The following is a 15,738-nucleotide window of genomic DNA, read 5'->3' on the forward strand; positions in this document are numbered from 1 at the left end:
GGTCTGCAGCATTAGCCAACGGCTTTCTGGACTAAGAGGGCCGCCCATCTAGGGCGAAGAAAGGACACTTTCTCGCTGTTTCTTACAATAAACGTTCACTCCTCCTCCTCCTCTTCAGAAATTTCCAGGCATGAGTTCCTCAAACAGGGCATTACATATTCTTTTTTTTTAACCTTGATGACTGCCTTCGAAGCTGCCACTCCGGTGTAATCTAGAACGTACCTCAGGGGTCTGCGATTGCTCACGACGGATGACAACATGAAATGAAATGCTGTAAATTACGAATTCTTACTAAACTATCTAAAGAAGAGGAAGGGGGAGACACTGATGCCGGCAGCGCTACACTAGAAACGCCGAGTTCCAGCGGAACGCAGCCTAACTTTGCTCAGCAGAGGGGCAGGTATAGAGGATTAAGATGACTGGGGGAGAGGGTAGCCGAACGTCTCGTCGACGTCGCTTGTACCGCGTATATAGTTTCACGTTTACTACGCTCATCGCGTAGGGGCAACGTGTTGCGATATTACGCAATTTCAGCTAAGCGTCACTGACGCGCCCCTCTTGGGGTTCGCGCGCTGAGGCATTGCGGAGAACTCCGTTGGTTCCGCGTTCTTAATTAGCGTGCTTCAGCGAGTGACGCGCCGTCAGCTTGTTTGCAACAAGACCAAGAAACAAAATGAACTCAGCGTAACGCGCCGTTGTATAGCATTGTGCCTTCCGCCGCCTGCACGAGCTCTGCGCGCATGCGCACTAGAGATTCTGCAAACCGACTGTTCGCAAATCGCTAGAATACGTTGCTCGCAGCGCAGCCTGCCGCGAACGCTGGCGTAAAGGATGTTTAGTGAGGACGTATAGTAGCCGCCCGCTCACGCTTTCACTGCTGACAGCAGCACCAGTCCAGATAGCCAAGTGAGCCGAAGACGAACACCTTGAAGGCAACTTTTACGCGTTTGCGATTCCCTCTGGTTATCCACCAGTCTGAGTTTTTCGCATTCTGTGGGACTTGTACAACCGCGCTTGTGTAGCATGACTAAGGGAGATGATGACCAAGACGCATAATTTATGCGCTCTAAAGCTGTCGTGGATCGAACAAGCCTTCGATTATGAAGCTTATGAGCAAGCCACAAAATCAGCTTGCGTGTGTTGCCGTTCAGAGTGTCATCTAATTTCCGCCATACCCGACGCGACCTGTGTTAGCAGCGCTTGTAGGAAACTGAAACATCGGTGACGCTATCTGGCGAGCGCGCGATGCCTACACCAATAACGGAACCAAGGCCGGGCCTAAACGTTCTCCATATCGGCATGGGGAACGAACGATAACGCGGAGATACGGCACCCGTTAGGAAAGCACTGCTTCTTTTGCACGCCGAACCGCTCGGGATCAGAATGTTGCCCTTGCATTGAGGATCGGCATGCAACCGTCCGCCGGCCCTATGCGCGGCGTCGAGTGTTTTTTTTTGAAAGCACGAGGTGGGTTTTCCCGTCGCGCCTTTCTTTCGAGGCTCCGTGATGTATGACTTTTGTTTTGTTCTTGACGCAGAAGTGGCCTTCCGTTAGGCCACTTCCGTCTTGTCTGACAACCTTCTATTCATGCCTCGTTGAGCTACGAGAAAACATACTACAGCTGAAAGGGAAAAAAAAGACAGGAATAGAAATGTGACCCGCTGCTCTTTCCGAGTGTTGCAACAGCGAAGCAACACTCAACCAGCAGTGGTGGTGCAATAGCTGTGGCGTTGTGCAGTTGAACGCCAGGTCTCGGACTCGATTCTCGACTGATCTGCTCCACATTTTGATGGGGACGAAATTAAAAGAAATAAATCTCGTGCGCTCAAACCCACGATTTTTGGGCAAATTTGGCACTGCACCGTCTATTGTAGCCCCAGTATCACTTCGGGATGTTAAACTTCGCGAATCATGCGACACTGATTCCTGTGCGATGTACAGCGTTGAGCTGCTGTGTGGAAAAATAAGTTCTCGGGTTTTACGTTGGAAAGCCGTGATCTGATTATAAGACATGCAGTAGTGGACGACTCAAGAATAACTTTGACAGCTAGGGCTTGTCTGATATGCAGCTAAATTTATGTACGCGGCGACTATTAGCGTTTCAGGTCTTTCGAAGTGCGGTCAGGAAGAAACGTGATCGAATCCGCGAGCTGAATCTCAGAAGCACAACGCCGTAGCCACTTGGCTATCGCGGTGGATAAGCCACTCCTTGAAACAGCTGGGAAAGATAAGGAAGCTCTTGCGTACTTTTATCTAGAATATACGTGTCGTCTAAATAACCGGACTTGGTCAAACGAATGCATTGCGCTAGCAGTGTTGCGTTTCGCAATCCTCCGATGTATGACGCACGTGGCAAGGCATTGAGTGTGAACGCTGAAGTTGTGACGAACAGGATGATTTTACGCTGCCTTCTATAATTCTCGACTGCATATCGCAGCGCCCCCCCCCCCCCCCATTTCCCCTCTTCCAAGGCGCATTGTTTCAAGGCTATTCTGGCCATAACTACGTGTTTACGAATGGGAGCAGGGTGTTTTATCGCGGTCGCGTGCCTGCCCTGCCCGCAGTACCGATAAGTGGAAGATAAAGTGACGATACATGGGCCTTTCCGCAAAACAGTTGTGGGAAATATAGGATGCCACCGTCAGGAAAAGACATATTCAAGTGGTGCAAGCACGAGGTACGTCAGCCAAGAAAGAATGTGCTCTCTTCAGCGTTTTATGACGGCAAGAATTTACGACTTTTACACAGTGCTGCAGCGCGCATGTCGTAGCTAAACGACCGCTTTTTTTTTTCTTAACGTGTATTTGCCTTCTTCCTATCCACGTGCGTAAATTTTATGGCATGTGCTAGAATTTCGTCACCTCTGGTACACTTCTCGCCGTCTCGACCAGGAATTACAGCGAAAAACGTCAAGACCAGGACAGCAAGCTTTAGAGTGTTTCGCATTGTGAAACCTTTATGAGATCACGCGTTGAAATCTAATGTTCCCTTCTTGTTCTTCTTTTTTTCGGGGGGGAGGGAGGGGGCATGCTTTAGAAAGATAGCTACTGAAGAAAAATGCTGCGATACGATTGTCTTCTAGCTCAGGCATCAACAATAAAAGTTCGCTATTGTCACGAGCCCGGGGAGTCTGACTCTGCTGTGACTTTCGAACGAGACCAGCTCGTACGATAGATATTTTGACCGGAGTCATATACATCGCTTGCTTTGAAAGCGGCACACGCATTGGCGCAATTACTGAAGTCCCCACGCCTCTATGACCAACGGTATTGTCTTCATGTGTGTCGCAAAACCAAGCGACAGCCTCCGTGCTGTTTGTCCTTTCTTATTGCGTAGGGTAGCAAGCTGAACGTGCGTTTGGTTGACCTCCTTCCTTTTCCTTTTTCTCCGGGTTACGGGATAAGAGAGTAGCACCACCAAGTCCTCAATAAAGAGCATGTGATTATATGGCAGTGGACGCCTGGACATACCGGCATTGCTCACCGAGAAGTCCACTCGGTCCGCCTATATAGGAGGCCGGCCAGTTCGATGCCCTTATCCAGAACAGGCGCTGCAAGAAAATTTAATTTCATTGAAAAAGCTACGACACACACATATTGGTCTTCTCAAAATCTCCCGAACTATGATCTTCGTACATTTTATCCATGCCTGAAGGTACATGTGCCGCCAAAAGTTTCCCACCAAGAGGCGGCATTGTGCTGCCTCTGGCTCGGGGTGTCCTTTATAACGGCCTACTCGTTCCCCTCCCTAGGAAGGGGTAGGGGGGGGGGGGGGAAGGGATATACGTTCATTTCATGTGTAACTCTGGTAAAACAGCAGAAACCATCCAGCACATTTTCTGTCTCTGTTTCTGGTATGAATTCCAGCGTGAACCTCTTCGTCCAGCATTAAACCGGCAGGGCTGTTGACCATTTCCGTCAAGGAAGATTTGGGCCGTGGTCTAGCGCGTCCATTGCACCGAAAGCCACAAAAACGTTATTGCAGCAGCTAATGTCGACAGGTCTTGCCGACCATTTATAGACTGGCCGCATACCTTCGAACGCGGCGGGAACTTGTGCCTGCTCTCTCTCCTGACTCTCGTTTCGCCTCAATATCTCATTTTATTAGTGTAAGGTAGCAAACCGGATGCGCATCTGGTTGACCCTCCTGCCTTTCTTCTCTACTGCTTCTCTCTCTCCCTCTTTTGCTGTGTCCGGAAAACGTTCCGCAACTGTTGAGAACACTTTTATTGCACAGCGCTGTAGAACACCGGCCTCCTTCGTTAACGGGTGACACCATGTGCCTTTCGGAAAGCAGTCACAATCCCAAAGCTGAGGGTACGCAATGATTCTGCTTGGAATCAACACGTACCCGAAAATGAATGCGAACCACATTAAAGCACAGCATGAGCGGCATTAGAAAACGTTCATTGTGAGAAAAACAGGGCTCATATATGTAAGACGTCTACGGGTATATCAAATTCTGGTGCGTTGTTCCGGAGTTCTGGAGATGATTACATATGAGGCCTTCACACCGAGTTATTGAAGCAGAAATGGTTGCAAAAATTGTCCATAGAAAGTTGATTACCATAGAAAGGTACCATTACCGGTCAATGAACGGAGCGATTTCTTGAAGTACTGATGACCACAATCAAAGCCATCGGATGTGTAGACATGTCGCACATAATGGCCTCGAAGACTTCATAAAATTGCCTTTGACGGTCGCGTAGGTGCTCCTCATTCGTTTACCTTGCCGAACAGGGCTATACTCTGGGCAAGTTGTTGAGGCTGTTTTAAACTGTATCCGAAAGACGAGTAGAACGCTTGTCATCAGCAGTCAAAGAGCAATGTGAACTCGTCCTAATGCTGCACTTGGGTAATTCTCTTCTGGCATGAAATTTTAGAATGTACTAACTTAATTACAGAAAGTGACACGAACAGGTACCTAATAACGGGGCCTGAAGAGACAATGCACAGAACCACGGTCTCGTGCGACCTGTGTGTGCTATGACGCAAAGGAACGCAAGAAATTATAGCTTTCTTGAAACATTGACTATATAAATGCTCAGTCGTTTTCGCAGAATTCATTCATGGAACAGTGGTTTCAGACAGATCACAACGTGCCATTTTTAAGACCACGATAACTGAAGAATCGCGTATTCCACTGTTCCTTTTTTTTAAAAGCAGTTCTCGACTATTCATCGAATCTATAGGCAATATCTTCTGTCACGTGCCCGCGACGAAGAGGTTGTCCAGGCAGTTTTCATTATTATGTCGGGGCTATCATGTTGCAATGCAGTCAGGCCTCATAAAAAGGCACAATTTCGCACAAATAATTCTTTCGCGGAGCGCCTGCCCCCCCAAAGAATCAGAACAGTTTCCCGGGATTCCAGAATAATGCTACTGACACGCGAAACGGGTCAATGTTGCACAGATTGAAGCACTCTCCGCTGTTTCTGTTCTTTCAGAAATAGTTACATTTATGACCGCAACGCTCTCCCGCATATTAGAGTAAGCACGCTGAGAATGTCGGGAGAAAGCAGGAGCGCCAGTGATTTTACAGACCTATAAACCAAAGTCTTTTTTTTTTGCTTCAGTCTTTTTGTCGTGGCCATAGCTACAAGATATGTTTCAGGAAAGAAGATAATTCGCTAGCGTAATTTTACCGCCCACGTGATTGATATGTTCCTAGAAATGAGGTGGGCATGTTTTGTTACTTATGACAATTGACAGTAGAACAAAAAGCGCGAAAGCTGCAGACAAGTCGCTAAAAAAATTAGCATATTAGAACAAAATGTACGTTCTACTGACTGTATTTTGGAGACCAAGCCTTGAGTATAAGGACTATGATGCTACTTACTAGGGTATACTTAAAAGTGTTTGAAGGAACCATTCAAAGAATAATGATCCATGTTTTCATCATTTATGTCCGTTGACTTCTTGAGACCGCTAGTTGAAGTTCAATGAAAGTTTTTTTCTAGTAATCTTCCTATCCAATCTAATTTACTGGTCAAAGGCACGGCAGACAATCCCAGCTGAAGATTTAGAAACAGTTCTTGGGCCCAGATCAAAACGTTTTTGTTCGTAAGAGTTACAAGCCGTTGGCCAGATGCCTTCGCTGAGTTTATGTCCTGGATCATTGTTGCTTGGTACAAGATATTCAAGGGGCCACTTAGATTTCCAAGCAATGTTGTACTATGTAGTAACAGGATGATTTCATAACCCTGAGATTTTATTTAAATGTGCCGTCTTTGCCTTTGGTGACACTTTATGCTTTTACGGTGTACAGGACCTCTGCTATATATGCGCTAATTACACGCTAGTCACGAAAATAGAGACATCGACCTCAAGAAGATGAACACTGCGAGCATCCGTTTGAGTATTCAAACTAGCCACACACATGGTCGAAGATAAAACAAAGGCTTTTCTTCACCAACCACCTACATATAAGTGAAATCACGGTGAACTTCAAGGCTCTCAGAATATTACTGTGGGAGCAACAGCAGTACAATGGTACAAAGGACAAGGTGAAATGAACTAGCCGTCTATTTTAGCGTAGCTGTTCGTCTTATACAGAGCCCAAACCCGGAGCAAACATCCTGCATGAGGGTGCATGGTGTAATCGTCTTACAAGCAATGTATAGGGACAAAGAGCAGGCAAATAATGACGTCGGACCGCCGACGCTACGGAAAGAGATAGATAAACACGAAGAGAAAAACCATGTGCAGTGGTTTTACAACCCCAATGTGCTGGATTCGCATTCTTCCGCGGTTCACTGTTCATATATCTAAACGCACCGCTTGCTGTTTCATGAGTTACCGCAACGACAAGAAACTGATGGTTTCCATACTGCAAGCGCTCTCTTGGGAAGCCACACCCATTTCTTTGTCGTCTGGATGCTCGTGTGTCACGCGTCTAATTCGCTACACCGCCGAATAGGCGCTGGTCCACACCATTGTCCAATCACGGCACGACAATTGTCACTTGATCGCGGGCTTCCTTTCTTTAGTCATATGAGGCCCGTAAATAGCATGTCGTCTCGCCCCTTTCCTCCTCCTTGTCGAATCCTCTGTCGTGCCTGCTTGAAACCTCCACCGCGCCAGACGATTGCGTTTTCCCACACGCCGCCCTTGCCGATAGGGTGTGGGCTTCATCTCCGCTGTTACGACTGACGTCGCTGCGACCGCGGCGACCAATCAGAGCACGCCTGCACGCCTGCGTCAGGACCTGGGGGGAACGCAGCGCCACTTACGTCGCCGTTACGATAGGCGTTACGTTACCCGTTCGCAAGCTGAGCCGTGACAGTCAAAAGGCCGGGCTTGAGATGCACCCCGCTCAAAGCTGCTGGCGCTCGCGAACCGTTAGGAACCCATTAAGACACGCGGGAAGCGAGCGCCGTGATCGCAGCGTCGAAAGGTTTTAGCCAAGACAAGCCACAAGCGAAGACGTTTCCTATCGCACCTGCATTACCAAGCTACGTTCTCCAACTGGAAAGTGCGTGAATAAGGACCTACCGTAAATTGAAAGATATAAATCCAACGGATGCAACAAAGCAGCAGTAGGAGGAGTGCACGTTCTTGTTGGATTGCGGAACTTCATTTATTGCCATTGTGAAGTTCCATTTTTAACGGGAGCTCCAAGGTAAAGGAAGAATCTCTTTTCTTGCTACCTCATCGTCTTCTGCGCCTCGCTTGGAGAGAAAAAGTGTCCAACCCACATTCATACTGACATCCTCAAGAAGCGGTGAGTCTGCAGTTTTTGCTGTGATCTTTTTTACCCTCTATTCATTTACCCTCGATGCAGTTGTGACATTTATTTACGTGATCTGCTTACTAACCTCCTTCAAATTTGAATGCACGGATGCTGCGTCCTGATTCGAAAACGGAATTCTTGTCGTTGATGCAAAGAAAAAGAAGTATAAGCGAACTTCGCTGTACCCTCATTCCATTACGTATAACGATCAATCTGCGGCACATTTTTCTTCTTCATATTTCTGCCGTATAGAAAGTCTCTGTGGCACTGAAAACGCGCTTGATTAGATGTGGCGGAAGAAAACGGTATCGCGAAGGAAAATTGAAGGCCGAAAAAAATTTACTTTTATAAATTTGGCCAACGTCGAAAAGAGAGAGAAAAAGAGACTTGTGAGCAGCGTCAGCAAAACCAAGAGCTGTCTATTGAGACAGCGCCATTTTGGAGTAAGTTTTTTCATCGTGCCGTATGAAAACTATACCCGGATCAATTTCATCTGCCATCCGGACTCTTGGATGACAAAGGTGTACGCGATATAAAAGAACGCAATCAGCTTTTCGGTTTTCAAATCGCTTCCATTTTTAACTCACTCCGATGCTCCTTAAGAGCGTATCCATAAACTGCAGGAACCTAGCCTTCAGATTCTAAATAACAAACGTGAGCTCATACGACAATATGCGCAAACGACTAGAGACGTAAGCAGGGCAATATTTCTTTTTCTTTTCTCTTAGGATAGGCAGAACAAAATGCAACGTACGTAGAAATCGCAGACCTACTCGTGAATTCTAACGCGATAGAGTTAGGGAGCCTGGGTCCCAGAAATTTCGGCGTCCGGCATCCGCATAGAGAGTTTCGCGCCACATATACCCAGGTCTTTAATGTGACGCAAGCAATTCACTGAACTAATTGAATTTCTCAAGCTAAAATACGTAGACAAATGTTTAACTACGACTTAGACACAACCTACAGGGATGACAACTCTCGGATCGTAATTTCAATATACGAGAAAAGATAATTCTGTTTCGCGAAAACTCAAACAAACCTCTTTCCTAGCGTTTATACAAATCACGGACCATAGACGACGTCCGCCATTTGCGCCCGCCTTCGTGCATATCGTTCGCCGTGAGCGTTCCCCCGTAAACGTTACGGTTACGTACGCTGCAGTTGCCGGGAAGTGTGAGAAGCAGTGAGGAATCTTTGAATGCTCTCGGCGTTCCACTCCTGAAGGCGAAGCTTAAGCGTCGTCAAAATTTTTATAAAATACATCTGGCGGAAAACGCAACGACATATATATTACACGGAATCAGAATACGGGCAGTAACGAAAGCAGTAGGCACAACAGAAATGTTAAGAACAAATTAAACATCTATGCCGGACAGCAGACAAAGCAAATGGAAGTCCCGGTGCGAGGCAACCTGAAGTACTTTGAATGTTACTAATGTTAGGAAACAGCGTCACTTTTGTTGCTTATTACCTTGGAAAAATGTGTTTGTTGTGATCTTCAGGAACAACCTACCAATCTTGGTTCCGTAGGATTTCTAGTAGCCCCTCATTATACATTAACCGATTATGCCTGAATATGGGACTATAGAGATGTCAGCGAAAGGTAAAACCAAGGCGATAAATTTTTATACCATAGAGCTGGTACGTTAAACACACGTGGAGAAGACAGACAAAGAACGATAATTATCGATGGTATTGGAGTTACTGATATGTATGTCAGGGCATCTGCAGAAAACCAGTTTTCTTTCATATATTCTTTTCTGTAAGAAAGTATCGTTTGCCGCTACGTTGATCATCTATAGCCGTAGCATTTCTATAGCGATACCGAATGTTGCCAAAGAAGCTTGATGCCATGCCGTAGTGCTTCATCGAATCAAACTTCATTTCGCACGTCCTCTCAATTGAAGTGATAAAAACGTGCAAGGACAAAACAACGGTATACATACATATATATATATATATATATATATATATATATATATATATATATATATATATATATATATATATATATATATATATATATATATATATATATACGTTGTGATTCTATGAACGGCTAATGAAGACTAAGAATGTTTTTCTGCGTCCTTTGATAAGCAATATGTACATGAATGCTCGTCTACATGCTATAAGATTAATAGGGCATTAATTTGTTGTATTTTATTCCAGCAGCGATAGACCTGATTCCCTCACCGCGCCACTAACTCCTAATTGTTGTGTTATTTTTGGGTGCAAACTAGAAAGCCCTGCTGGCCTCTAAAAACATATTTCACTAATGGCGGCAATTTCCGAACGTGGCAAAACCTCAATCTAATCTCGACAACGGTGATAATTTTGTGGAAGAACAAGTCCTGACGAAACTGAGGTCACGACCCCCAACAATCAACTAGCCAGTGTGATAAAATAGCGTTGTGCATTTCTTCGATAATGCGGCGCACACTTGGAAGGCATTTAGTATGGACGTAGAGCGGGACACGTTTAGTGCGTACATCTTTACAAAAAGTTTAACCTAGGTTTCTCTTAAGGTTTCGCCAACGCAGTAACTATTCTGTTTTTTCAAAGCTTACATGTGTATATTTTTCTAGCAGTGTGATAAAAGTTAGTCTTTGTGAATGCCAAATTGACAATCAAAAAAATTTTGTGCGGCTCATATAGCACAATTCTACTTATCTCGTACGATCGTATGACGTGAAAGGTAAAAAAAAGTGCATTCGCATTGCATCATTAGGTATGGTCCACATGCGGCACGTGATACTTTTTTTGTATTGCTCTATTTGAACTAACTACTTCATATTGCGATTTCGCTACAGACACGATGCTCTGCAGGTACCCATTTCACCACGCCAACAAAGTCTCCTATACATCTTTGTTAAAATCGTATCTATTTGGGCTAGTTGAAATAGTGAATAATGTACGAGATCAAGACGGCAAGACTGCTTTAGATGACGTGCCGCATTCAACTACATGACCTATGGTACACATCTGGTCGTCATGGTTCTACTTGACATGTGTTTGCTGTGATGCTGTGCCTTTCGTGCCGGCATGCTTGTGCCTTTTCGTCCCTTCAAGGTGTTTCAATTTTGTAATATTAAGACAAATACTAGCGGGAACACGATGCTACGTCTTCGTCCCTTCTCGACGTTGTTGTGGCCAGGGCTTTTCCAGAACCGCCTAATTGCCTTCCGTGCTTCCGCGTCAGTCGAACGAAAACAAGCCGACAAACAGAAAGATCGACAGCGCTGAAACGTAGCGAAAGTAAATAGAGCGAGAGCGACGTAAGACTCGAATGGCAAGAAAGCCGCGCCGTCTCTTATCCGCCGCCCATCCGTCAGCCTTGGCGAGCTGTTGACAGAGCGTTCGAGTCGGCCGCTTTAATTAACCGAGCGTTTGCCCGCGAGCGGCTCCTAGAGCGACGTGGGGGCTCATAAATCACGGGGGAGAAAAAGGGGGGGGGGGGTTGGGGGTGAGGCGACTGCGCCCTGTGGTGTCGTGCTATTTGCCTCCCGTACGGACCGCGATCTACTGCTCGAGTCTGGATATTTGTCCGAGGCTGTAAATTAGGCACGGCGGGCAGGGAACCGCAACCCGGCTCGCCACAAGTGCTCGTGTGTGTTGTGCGAGAGCGCGTGCTTGTGTGTGCGTCTACGGGCCACGAGCCGTGTCCAGTAATTGCGCTCTTAATCTTGTTTCCTACACAAGTGTAACGCTGTCACGTGGACGTGTACATACACGCGGTACGTCCACGCATGTTCGTATGTAACGCATGTAACGCATACGCATGTAACGTTTGTTCAGCGAGGTTAGGAGCGTATAGGAGCAAACGAGGGAAGCGTCCCCCTTACGACGCCGGCAACGCCGATCAGCGTGAGCGTGAATATTCAAAATATTCGAAATTCCCGCGAGGACGCAAGTAGTGACGCAGAGACACCACTTGCAGCACGCATGAGAGTCTAACCTGTTAACTCCAGTTCAATGCAAAAGGAAGTTGGATCGTAGTTCGTTGAACTCGCTTGGCTATGGACCAAGCAGGCACGTTGCCTGCCTTCGCGCAACAGTGTTGCTAGTCTTTGTTTTCGTGACGTTATCCTCATGCATAAATTCACGTAGCTCGAAACATTCGCGAAAACAGGAAAGGCCTCATTGGCAGCGAAATCATGGGTATGTTGAAAGCTAAGGCGAATAACATAACCCTAATTTTCTGTTACCTGGGGCCATTATATATACATATATAGCGTGCAGTGTGGATTTTAATGTTTTCACATGTGCGTAATCATGATCAGCACCTTTCATCTTCGTAGGCGAGGTTTCACTACAGCCCGCTACTGTAATACTCATGTAAATGAGGACAGCAAGCAGCACTAGGTCCGCAACACTGGCCCTTAATCGTCATATTTCTTGCCAATCAAGCCTCACCCGCATACGGACCGTAACATACCTACATAATTACCGTGCTTAAACAGGGTGTTGTCTTTTTTCATACTTGAATAATCTTCGTGGTGCTCCTTTATTGTCCCATTATGTAAAGTAAAAAAAATCCCATCACAACACTCGTCTTATCCGAAGACACCCAAGTTGAATGTACTTTGCCTCGGCTCAAATGGACTTGATAAAACATGAACATCCGCAGCCAGGCCCGAATTACTACGGTCGCCGGCTTTCAGCAGCGGCAATCCCTTTGGATTACAAGCACGGAAGAACAAAGCACACCGAGTGAAAGCGACCATGATCAAAGGGTGTAGCGCCAGAGCTGAAGCCCAGCGCAAGGCGCCGAGTGGATTAGGAAATGTATGCGGTGAGATTATAAAGGAGCTTAAAAAACTAGGCATGCTTTTCCTTTCCACGTGTTAAAAGGAAAAAAAAAAGTAATGGAACTTAGTATCGCTCGAATCCCCTTGTTCATTCCTTGGTGCATCAATATAATTGTATTCTAGCTACCCTTTCGCGTTGCAGGCACTGGCTAATTACCAGCCCTTGCCCATCCTTTTGAGTGCTCGAGTAAGATGATCAATTCTAATCCCTCTAGCGCACCCTGGTTTGAAGCTCCGTAAAACGCGAAGGATTACAGACGGTGGTGGGCAGTAAATATTAAACACAACCTGGCATGTTCTATGGTATTCCTTTCTTTTGTTTTTTCCTAAGCTTTCCTTTCCTTTAGTGTCCCGTCTTGGAAGCGGCTTGGCTAAGGTCACGTCTAATGAATTAGCTTTCAAAGGATAACGCCCTTTCTTTGAAAATTTTGTAACACTGATACGGCCGGGAGTGCTTTGCCTCCCCCACGTTTTCCATAATAAAATGGACCTTATTTCCAAATGCGGTGCAAAAATTTTACGTATGAAGCTTCGTGGGCATACGTCGGGCTGAGCGAACAATATCTGACGCAAAAGTTGGCACGTTACTGCACGAATCAGAATCTAATTAAAAAAGAGCAATTCCTCGTCTTTAAAGTTTCTCTCGCGGGGTTTATTATCTGTCTTCACCCGCGCGCTTTCGGCATTTGATGTGCATTCACTTTGCGGATTGCCCTTAAAGAACGTTGCCTTGGATCACTCATCTCCCAGATAATGTTTTGTTCAATTCATCAAAAGAACTCAGAGAAACCACGAACCACAAGTGTCTTACCATAAAGACCTGGCGGATGATAGCTCTCCACATAATGAAATACAGCTAAACACAATTTTATCATATCGACTAGATGGCATAAGTGTACATAGAATGCCTCCCTTTTCGCTATATTTGTGATTTGTGTTTCTCTGCATTTACGATTTTCAAAAGCCTCCATTTTTGTTGAACAAGAATTGTGAGTACCAGTTATTATTGAAATGACGTGATCAAATGACCTGGAACTTGCATTGTGCTTCGCGATTCCTGCTGATATACCAGATATAAATACAGCCATAATGGTAATAATCATAGCCTACCCAAATAAAATATTGCTTCAAATTGCATTACCCAGTCAGGTGCCCTAAAAACGTTACTTTTTGGAATCAATACATACGTCTGTGAGCCAGTAACTTAGCTGACGTATCCTTTCTCTTGGGGAAAAAGCCGAAACTATTACCGCGAATATCTTACTTCAACATTACAAATGATCGTTTCTCAAGCGATTTTTTTTCGGAACGTGGAAGAACACCATATATGATTATTTGGAAAAATTATACAAGAATAAAGCTGAAGAGGTCCCCTCTATACTTTCCCACATTCCTGATGCAAGCAGTCTTCCACGAAACGAACATAATGTCATTTTTCTGCACCTCGTTCTAAATAAACCATCAGAAGATTGGGCACCTTGTAGCTAAGGAATGAGTTAGAGATAATAAATATAAGCAATATCGCTATTCTGATCCAGATATTATCTCTGGTCCGTCGTGTCCTTATGTACGAGGAAAGCATTCGAGCTGATAAGTGAAATATTTACAGCCAACGTTGTGGCAGAAAACTAGGGCCTCATTTACGAAGCACCTCATTTGTAATTGCTGCTTCCTTTTCACCGGCGTCTTTCGCTGATGATATGTCCTAGCTTAGAATTGGCTGTCATCCGGGCCGTACGAACAGGTTTTATCGTAAGTACTGTTTTGTGAGGGCTGGCCTTGTTCGTAAATAAGGTAAAACTTGAAGAAAATGTAGAATCTACCAATCCCACATTTATCAAAGACAGAAGCTTCGGACGTTTAGTCTCTCCCAAACGCCGGATGCTTAGGAGAGGGCGATTCTCAGGTGGCGGGGATTCCCTAAAACTGGGCAGATCACGTGGTGCACAAAAATGACATTCGTGTTGTGCATTGCGAACGAAAGCGCTGGAAACGAGACACACGGTGGCTCACAGCTCGCACGCTCACACACCGACACGCAGCGTTCGCGGCTGAGACCTCTGTGCTGCACCGATACGAACAGGACAAATAGCAGCAGGCTGTTTTGGATTTGTCTCCACATACTCGACACTGCTTCAGCACAGGAGCACATGTCGAGATAACGGGGATTAAGGGTAGGCGCGGCGAGAAGGGAACGAAGGAAGTGGCCCAGGGTAGGTTGTAAACAATGCTGTACGCACTCCATGTGTACGTGCGCGTGTATTTGTGTCTCTGCATATGTGTGCGTGTGCTCGCTTGAGCGTGTGTTTGCGTGGGAGAGAGAGAGAGAGAGGGAGAGAAATGGCCGCAACGAAGCAATGGCACAGTGACATCCCGCGCTTTCCCCGCTTTGCGAACTGCGTTCTTCCTACACCTCGCTGCCCGGTATGATGCGAGAGACACATTGCGAGCGCTCCGTTGTCGCATGTCCCATGCGTTACGGCATGCGTACATGGTGGGGCACGCATAAACAGCGAGCGTCCGGGCCGAGCGCCACGAAACCCACCGTCTCGCTCTTCATAGGAAGGGCCTAAATCAAGTTATTCTAACCCAATCTACCGGCTCTCGGTGGTCCTAGAGCATGAGGCCCTTACAATTCATTCTTTTTTTTTCTTTTGTTAGCGCGCCATGCGCTGTTTGCGTAAGTCTGGGGAGGGCGAGTGCGGAAAGTTTGCTGCCTTCTTCGTGAGAGCCGAGGCGTCACATCTGAGCTCTTTGTCCCTGGCGCTGTTCGCTTTGATTCCACCGAGTCGTCGATTCGATGCGGAGTTGTTTCAAAACAAACTACAACGTGTGCGAAACTAACCTTTAAAAAAGTGCACCGGAAGGCTATTTAAAGTCTCCTTGTGTTGTTTCACTTATCCTAGTCAATGCCGCATAACTAAGAACGAAGCACAATTGGTTGGGTTTCTTCGCGGGACACCGCCAGTCGCACGTGTCGCGTGAATGGTCGAGATTCGAGGCGAAAGTGAAACGGGACCTTGCGCTCTCAACGCTGCTGCTCTTAGCACTGCGTCCGGCCTCGTAATTTTTTAATTTTTTTTGTCGCACTCAACGTGTGTAGGATAATTGGCGAGGCGCAAAGCTCATGCTCATGCTCACACAGCTTGAAATGCTCGGCGACGGCTTCCCAAAGCAGTCGCCGAGCATTGCAACC

At 46.2% G+C, this 15,738-nt stretch overlaps 1 protein-coding gene and 1 long non-coding RNA gene across 6 annotated transcripts in view; one reads left to right on the plus strand and one right to left on the minus strand.

The window, feature by feature from the left end:
* The window catches only part of LOC135907326 (uncharacterized), a 240,408-nt gene that overhangs the window by 122,106 nt on the left and 102,564 nt on the right, over positions 1 to 15,738 (minus strand). The window lies entirely within an intron of this gene.
* LOC135907323 (uncharacterized) overlaps positions 1 to 15,738 on the plus strand; it is a 175,118-nt gene that overhangs the window by 76,487 nt on the left and 82,893 nt on the right. The window contains exon 1 of one of the 4 annotated variants that reach the window (XM_070526490.1): positions 2,550 to 2,677. The exons of 2 other annotated variants lie outside the window; for them this stretch is intronic. The gene's annotated coding sequence lies outside the window, so the exon portion shown is untranslated. Of the gene's footprint in view, positions 1 to 2,549; positions 2,678 to 7,267; positions 7,723 to 15,738 lie in introns of those variants that run through there. One more of the 4 variants, XM_065439005.2, reaches the window with a different exon arrangement.

The sequence above is a fragment of the Dermacentor albipictus genome, chromosome 10 (genome assembly GCF_038994185.2).
Source record: "Dermacentor albipictus isolate Rhodes 1998 colony chromosome 10, USDA_Dalb.pri_finalv2, whole genome shotgun sequence".
Classification (NCBI taxonomy): Eukaryota; Metazoa; Arthropoda; class Arachnida; order Ixodida; family Ixodidae; genus Dermacentor; species Dermacentor albipictus.